This window comes from Crocodylus porosus, unplaced genomic scaffold (assembly GCF_001723895.1).
Source record: "Crocodylus porosus isolate Cpor-Errol unplaced genomic scaffold, CroPor_comp1, whole genome shotgun sequence".
In the NCBI taxonomy this organism is placed as follows: Eukaryota; Metazoa; Chordata; order Crocodylia; family Crocodylidae; genus Crocodylus; species Crocodylus porosus.
This window is the reverse complement of record NW_017728918.1, coordinates 63,561,272-63,568,696: the sequence shown is the minus strand read 5'-3', so window position 1 is coordinate 63,568,696 and position 7,425 is coordinate 63,561,272. Positions and strand designations below refer to the sequence as shown.

At 47.2% G+C, this 7,425-nt stretch overlaps 1 protein-coding gene across 1 annotated transcript in view; it reads right to left on the bottom strand.

The window, feature by feature from the left end:
• Nucleotides 1–1,313: 1,313 nt before the first annotated feature.
• BCKDHB (branched chain keto acid dehydrogenase E1 subunit beta) overlaps nt 1,314–7,425 on the bottom strand; it is a 295,895-nt gene continuing 289,783 nt past the window's right edge. The window contains exon 12 of the mRNA XM_019537671.1: nt 1,314–1,641. The gene's annotated coding sequence lies outside the window, so the exon portion shown is untranslated. The remainder of the gene's footprint in view (nt 1,642–7,425) is intronic.

The following is a 7,425-nucleotide window of genomic DNA, read 5'->3' as shown; positions in this document are numbered from 1 at the left end:
CTGCCCCCTCACCACTCCCTTCTAAACAGGAATTTCCCCTTCCCCTCTGCCTTACTGAGAGGTATCTGTGTATTACCCAACAGAACACATGCTGGCTCCAGCCTGTGCTGTGACGAAGGCAGAATCAACAGGTAGTTGGTAATGTCCCTCTGTTGTTTTCTTAATGGAGTGATACACACTGAGTTGGGGGGTGATAAAGACTGTTATTAATTCCCTTCTGGGCTAATCAGAGCATCCTGCCAGGGCCTGACCACACTCCCCCTCAGCTCAGTACAGTGGAAGGAAAGGGAGGGCTGCTCTAGCACCCCCTGGCTTCTAGCCTGAGCTACTGCAGGCATGTGCCTGCATTTCTAGAATGAAAAGGGAATGTCTATCCACCTTCAGGTTGCTTCAAGCTTTGCAGGTTAGACTAACCTGCAAAGATTGAATTAATTCAGGCTCAGGCTTTTTGAATGTCTGTCCCTAGCCCCAGACTTTGGAGCCATGGGCTGTTGTAGGAGGTTTCACAGCTCCTTAAGCACTCCCAAAATCAGGGACAAGATAAGAGAATTCTTACAAGAGATACTTATTTTTTTCTTTTGTTTCCTTAAGCTCTTCCCTAATCAGCAAACATTTTATATTCAGTTTGAAAGCGCTCAAGATATCTACAGAATCCAAACCCTTTCCACTCTTAGGTATGTCCAGTGCCCTCCAGGTTCAGTAGATTGATCTGATGTGGAGGCATTCTACAAAAAGGAAAGTGAGCATTGATAGATTTGATCACATTGAAAAGGCTTTTCTACACTTTTATGTTCCTATATGCTGCCCTAGTAGAAATGGCTCCTATATGCCTTTTTCTTCTGCTACTGATGCCAGACTTCCCCTTCTCCCTCCCTTTTTTAAAAGGGATATTTAACAGTTTTTAGAATATATCCTAGATTTAGAGAAAACAGCTGAATTAAAACATAAAGGCAACCAAAATGAAGAGTTAGCAATGCACCCCCCCCCCCCCCCCCCACCAGCTACCCAACCATACAGGACATGAACAAAATCTCCCTCTCCCCAAAAGATAAAACTTTTAATCAGTTTGGAAGTCAGAGAAGAGGATTTTAGGATAGTCTTAATGGAGACCACCCAAATAATGAAAAATAGTCAGTAATAACATTGGTCAGGGACTCAGTCAAATGTCAGCATCTGCACAACTGCTGCCAGTGCTAGTCTGACCCAAACATATTAGTTTTGCTGCTCAAACATTATTTTATTTCAAACATATTGTCACCAATTAAAGAATTCTTTGGATTTTTCCCAAAACAGAAAAAGGAAACAGGAGATGGCTTGAGCACAATATGTTTTATTGAATAGAATCCCACATCTAATATTTACACAGTGAAGTAATTTGAAGATGTGTCCTAGCAAAGCACTGAAGTCGATAAAGTTCATACTGCAGCTGAATTATTTTTAAATACATCTGAGTCTATTTATTACAGCAATCACCTGTCTGTCATTGATTTCATAATTTGAGCTTTTGAAGATTAGCCAAGGTGAGCATTCACAATGGTTGACTTTACAGAAAGCAATCTGCTATGGGACTTCCAGGACAAACAGAGCTGAGTAGATGCCAAAAGCTCTGAAGAAGACTTTTGAATGCAATCATTCTCCCATCTGTGAAGTAGAAAAATAATATATATGATAGACATTAAAAGCAATATTTGTAACTTAAATACGTATCTCCCAGCAATACAATCTTTTTTTTTTTCATTTCACACATAATGCTTCCTACAGGATATAAAAGATTGTTTCCTTTACCACATATCATGTATAAATTTTGATTAAACCCATTTCTAACTCATTGGTGACGGGTGACTTCCTAAAACTAACACACTCAAGATGTTTTATTTTAATTTATGTCTGTCATTTAGTTCCATAGTAAATGCTTTCCTGGTACATTTAACTTTATTTTTGCTTTATTGTAATCCTGGGTAAATTCAAGAAAATGTAATGGGTTTACGTTTATGTGATGAATACAGTTTTATATTCAAGAATATTCATTAAAATACTAAAAGGGTGGAAAAGTCAATCCCTGAGAAATTAGATAATGACAGAATAAATATCACCCAGGCAACATTAACAAGGGTTTGTCCATCTGTGGTCTTGAACCTGGGGCTACAGCCCGCCTGGCACAGCTGTTCCTTCTGGTCTGCCACCTCCTCAATAGTACACTGGGGCCAACTTAGGTGGCCAGAACCCTCCCTGTGGGCCTGACCACTTCCTGCTACCAGAGTGCTCGGCCAGGGCCAGTTGTCCCTTCACCCTTTCCAATATAAACCTCTGACCTGAAAGAGGAACTGTCTAGGCAACAAGGCTCAACCTTGAACCTAGGCTGCTACTCCCTTGGCTTGCACCAACTGCTATTGGATAACTGACAAATTATCTGAACCTGGCCTGGCTTGCCCACTGACCCCAACTGTGGCCTGACTCTTTGATTCCCTGAGCCAACTCGTTTGATCTCTTAGACACCTGACCTGGCCTCCTGACCCCATGCTCTGCCTACTCCTCTGGATCTTTGACTTCATTTCCCAGACAGATTTCCTGCCTGGCTACCCTACAGTTGGATTCTGCATGCTCCCTTCAGATTTTGGCTGTCTCTTCCAAGTCTGGATGACCCCCAGACCTGGCCACGCATTCCCATATGTTTTATAATATAGTTTTGTACAACATTGAAAAGATACACAGCATTAAGTTATTTGGTCCCATTCAGGTGCCTGAAACCGAAGACACTATCCTTCCCTTCCTTTTAATCTTCTGCCTTTTCACTCTCCATCCTCTGTTCTGATCAAAAAGATTTCTTGTAGGACCCCACCCCCCCAGTACGGAATCATGTCTCTGAGGACTATTATGACCAAATTCTATTCCACCTATTGGGCAGAGCTAAGGGGACTTAGGCACCCAAGAATGAACCTTTTTTCATCCTATTCAATTCAATGACATGCCTTTATCTTTTCTTTCAGACTGAATAAAGCAGCTAGGAGGAGGACTCTCTCACCTTTTGCATTAATTGTTTTTCAAGGACTTAAGCATATGGGCCCTTAAGTTCATTTACATGTCTAATGGGTGGATTAGTATCTGGCCTTAATGCAATATTTTGCGTATAATTTCCTAGTCTTTTTAAAAGTAAATTCCATTATTTGGTTCATATTGACAATACCTAGATCAGCAACAAGGTTTGAGTCAAAGGCAATACAGGTTTTTATCAACTATCCTAAAGGAACAGCAGTAGTAGGTTCCTATGCAAAAGCTTGTGCTCTCTCTATATAACTTATTTAGTTAGTTTATGCCAAGATGCATATAGACACTGCCTTTCAACTGATTTCAGATGAACAAGACCAACTACCTCTCTATGTGGATCAGCCATTCGTAGTAGGTGCAACACATACTTTGCCAGTGACTTACATAACTTTTAGCTAATGAAAGGCAGGGTCTGAGAATGGAAATTCCTGTGTTTTATTCCAGGCTCCAAAGAGAAGTGTATTTTAGTGGATTACCTCCAGACCAAATTTCAAACTCCACTCTCATTGAGGTATGAGGTAATGTTAGAGTGGTTGCAGGAAAAAATACTGGCAAATCTGCCAGTTTCTCCCTTACTTCTTCCTCAGAAAGGGGAGTTCTGCTGAAGCTTTAAAAAAAAAGTCTGCCTGAAGAACAGGAAGCAGATTAAATTTGATCCTGAATGGCTTAAAATTGGAAAAAAATATAAATGTCAAGGGACTTAAAATGGAAAGTACTAAGTAACATAAGATAAATAGATATGGCTAATAAAGAGACTTTAACTCGGGAGCCAGAAGCAGTGGAGAGAGGAGGAATCCAGGCACACATGTGTCCTGCACGCATGTGTGCCCCCTTACCAGACCCGAGGCAGAGGCGGATGCAGCAGCAGCTGATCCCCCTAAGGTAAGTGGGCAGAGGGACTGGACGCAGCTGACCTGGATCCAGAGGGGAAGCCCCCCGGATCCCTCTTAGCTGAGCCAGTAGGGACTGCACTCTTGAGCCGCACCAGGCAAACAGAGCGTGCAAACCGGCATTTGTGTTGGCGTCCGCACCGGCAGGCGAGCAGGAAGGGCCAGGAGGGAGACTCCTACTAGGGCAGGGTGCAGGCACTGCACTAAGCTAAAAACAAGCTGCAACTCCTATCATGGTGTTGACATGGAGTGCTGCCAGGGCCCCTGCCAGGAGGAGCAGCCTACCCGAGGCTTGTCTGAGGCCTCCACCCAGACAGAGCCCATGGGGGAGCTGGTGTCCCCCCACTCCCTGGCCTCCAGAGGCTGCCCAGCAAGGCCTGGGGGGGCAGGGATTGGGGACGCCCACACCTGTCCTGCAGGCACCCACACTAGGGCCCTGGAGGCACCAGTGAGGCAGCTCCAGGAAGAGCTTAGCAGGCTGAGGGGAATAAGGGAGGTGGAGGAAGAAATTGACAACTATTTCCTTTCCCTGCAGGGCCACACACCCAAAGAAGAAGCACCTCAGGAAGTGCTCTCCACTGCAGAGTGGAAAACTGTCACCTCCAGAACCAGGGCTGCTCATAACACAGCAGTGCCAATTCTTCCAGTCTGGCTGGAGAACAGGTACGAGGTCCTGGCAACACTGGAGGAGGAGGAGGGAGAAGAAGCAACCGGAGAGGAGACAACTCCACTCTCCATGTTCTGAACAGGCCAAAGGAGCTAAGTAGTCCAGGATAAGAAAGCATCGAGTGATCAACATAGGCGACTCCATTCTGAGAGGTACAGAGGGCCCCATCTGTCACCAGGACCCCTCAACAAGCGAGATCTACTGCCTACCCAGAGCAAAGATTCATGATTTGATGGGGATGATCCAGGCCATGATCCAGCCCACCGATTACTAACCCATGGTCCTAATCCATGTGGGTACTAATGATGTGGCCAGGAGAAGCCTTGATCACCTGATGGCAGACTACCATGCTCTGGGGGGCGTGCTGAAGGAGATATGTGCACAGGTTGTATTGCCTTCTGTTCTACCAGTGAGAGGACATAGAAGATGGCATGAAACATGCATTGCAGAGACCAACTGGCGGCTTTGGGAATGGTGTCTTGAGGTGGGCTTTGGCTTCCTTGACAACGACCCACACATCACAATAAGAGACATGCTCAGGTGGGATGGGCTCCACCTTTCCCCTAAAGGTAAGCATGTGTTTTCTTCTAAGTTGGCGGATCTCCTCCAGCGGGCTTTAAACTAGGCTCATCGGGGGAAGGGGAAGACGAGGGAGGAGGAAGCCTTGGACTGCTAAACCAAGCAGCACCCACAAGTACAGCCCAGTCTAGACTGACAAGCGGAACATATGCACCCGTAAGTGACAGGGGTCAGGGTAATGCTGTGATTAGGGGGCCAGTGCACATATCCACAGGAGGCCTCAAATGCCTCTACGCAAATGCTCGTAGTATGGGAAAAAAAGCAGGAGGAACTTACCCTCCTTCTAGCTGACACTAACCCAGACATAGTGGGGCTCAGTGAAATGTGGTGGGACCCAAAGCATGACTGGGTGGTGAATGTCAAGGGCTATAGGCTGTACAGGAGGCAGAGGACAGGGAGGAAAGGCGGGGGTGTAGCGCTCTACATCAAGGAGGAATAAACATCCTCATCAGGTAGCACAGAGTCAGAGGAAGGGCACACTGAAGTGCTCTGGGTTAGAATACAAGGCAGTTGAGAGGAAAGAGACCTAACGGTGGGGGTCTACTACAGACCACCCAACCAAGGGGAAGAACTAGACCAGGAATTCTTAAGTCAGCTCACGGAGGTAGCGAAGTCAAAGGATGTGGTGGTCATGGGGGACCTGAACTTTCCAGACATCTGTTGGGAAGAGCAGTCAGCCAGGTCTGACCGCTCACATAGGTTCCTATCCAGAATGCAGGACCTCCATCTAACCCAGGAGGTGCACAGCCCCACCAGGGGAGACGCCTTGTTGCACCTGGTGCTGGCCATGGGTGACAACCTGGTGAGGGGGTTGCGGGTGCTCAACCACCTGGGCGACAGCAATCGTTGCCTGCTGGAATTCACCATCCAGCACAAGGTGGCAAAGGCCTGCAGCAGCTCTAGATTTCAGGAGGGTGGACTTCAATGAGCTAAGGAGAATAGTCGGGAAAGCACTGAGGTCCCAGAGGGGAGGGGAGCTAGGTGTCCAAGAAGAGTTGCTCCTTAAGGAGACGATCCTCCAAGCCCAAAGGCAGATAATCCCAACACAGATCAAAGGGAGCAGGCTCACCAAAAGCATCCACGAATGTCTTCTAGCTAAAAAGGAGGCGTACACCCAGTGGAAGGGAGGGGCCATCACCAGGGAGGATTATACTGCAGTTTCTCAGGGATGCAGGTGGGCAGTCAGGAAGGCCAAGGCAGAGATGGAACTGGGACTTGTTTCCCAGATCAAGGACAACAAGAAGTCCTTTTTTAAATATACAGGGGGCAAAAAGAAGGTACCGGGTAACGTGGGGTCCCTGCAAGACATGCTAGGAAATCTGGTCGTCACACCAGATGACAAAGCTAAACTATTTAACGACTTCTTTGCCTCCATTTTCCTCAGCAGGGACCAGATCACCCCCCCCCCGCCACCAGGCCCTCCTCAGGCCCTAGGGGAGGCGCACCTAGGCCATGGGTCAGTGAGAATCTAGTCAGGGAACTTCTGGAGGGACTGGATGTATTTAAATCAGCTGGTCCGGATGATCTTCACCCCAGAGTGCTGAGGGAATTAGCTAAGGTCATTGCGGGACACCAGCACAGCTTTACGAGCACTCGTGGTGCTCTGGTGTGGTGCCAGGGGACTGGAAGAGGGTCAATGTGGTTCCCATCTTCAAAAAAGGGAGGGGGGAGGAGGACCTGGGGATCTATAGGCCAGTTAGTCTTACCTCGATCCTGGGTAAGCTTTTTGAGAGAATTATTCTGGCACATGTCCACGAGGTGCCAGCAGGGGAGATTATGCTTAGGGGCAACCAACACAGGTTCATTACAGGCAGGTCCTGTCAGACCAACCTAGTGGCCTTCTATGACCAGGTCACCAAATCCTTAGATTTAGGAGTAGCAGTGGATGTAGTCTTTCTGGACTTTCAGAAGGCCTTCAACACTGTCTCTCACCCTGTTCTCATTAAGAAATTGGGGGACTGTGGTGTCAACACCAACACAGTCAAATGGGTCGCCAACTGGATGGAGGGCCGCACCCAGAGAGTGATGGTGGATGGGTCATTTTCGAGCTGGAGGGATGTGGGCAGTGGGGTTCCACAGGTTTTGGTCCTCAGGCCCACACTGTTCAAAATCTTCATCAGTGACTTGGACAAGCACCCTGTTCAAATTTGCTGATGACACTAAGATGTGGGGAGAAGTGGGCATGTTAGAAGGAAGGAATAGGCTACAATCAAACCTAGACAGGTTACAGGGGTGGGTGGATGA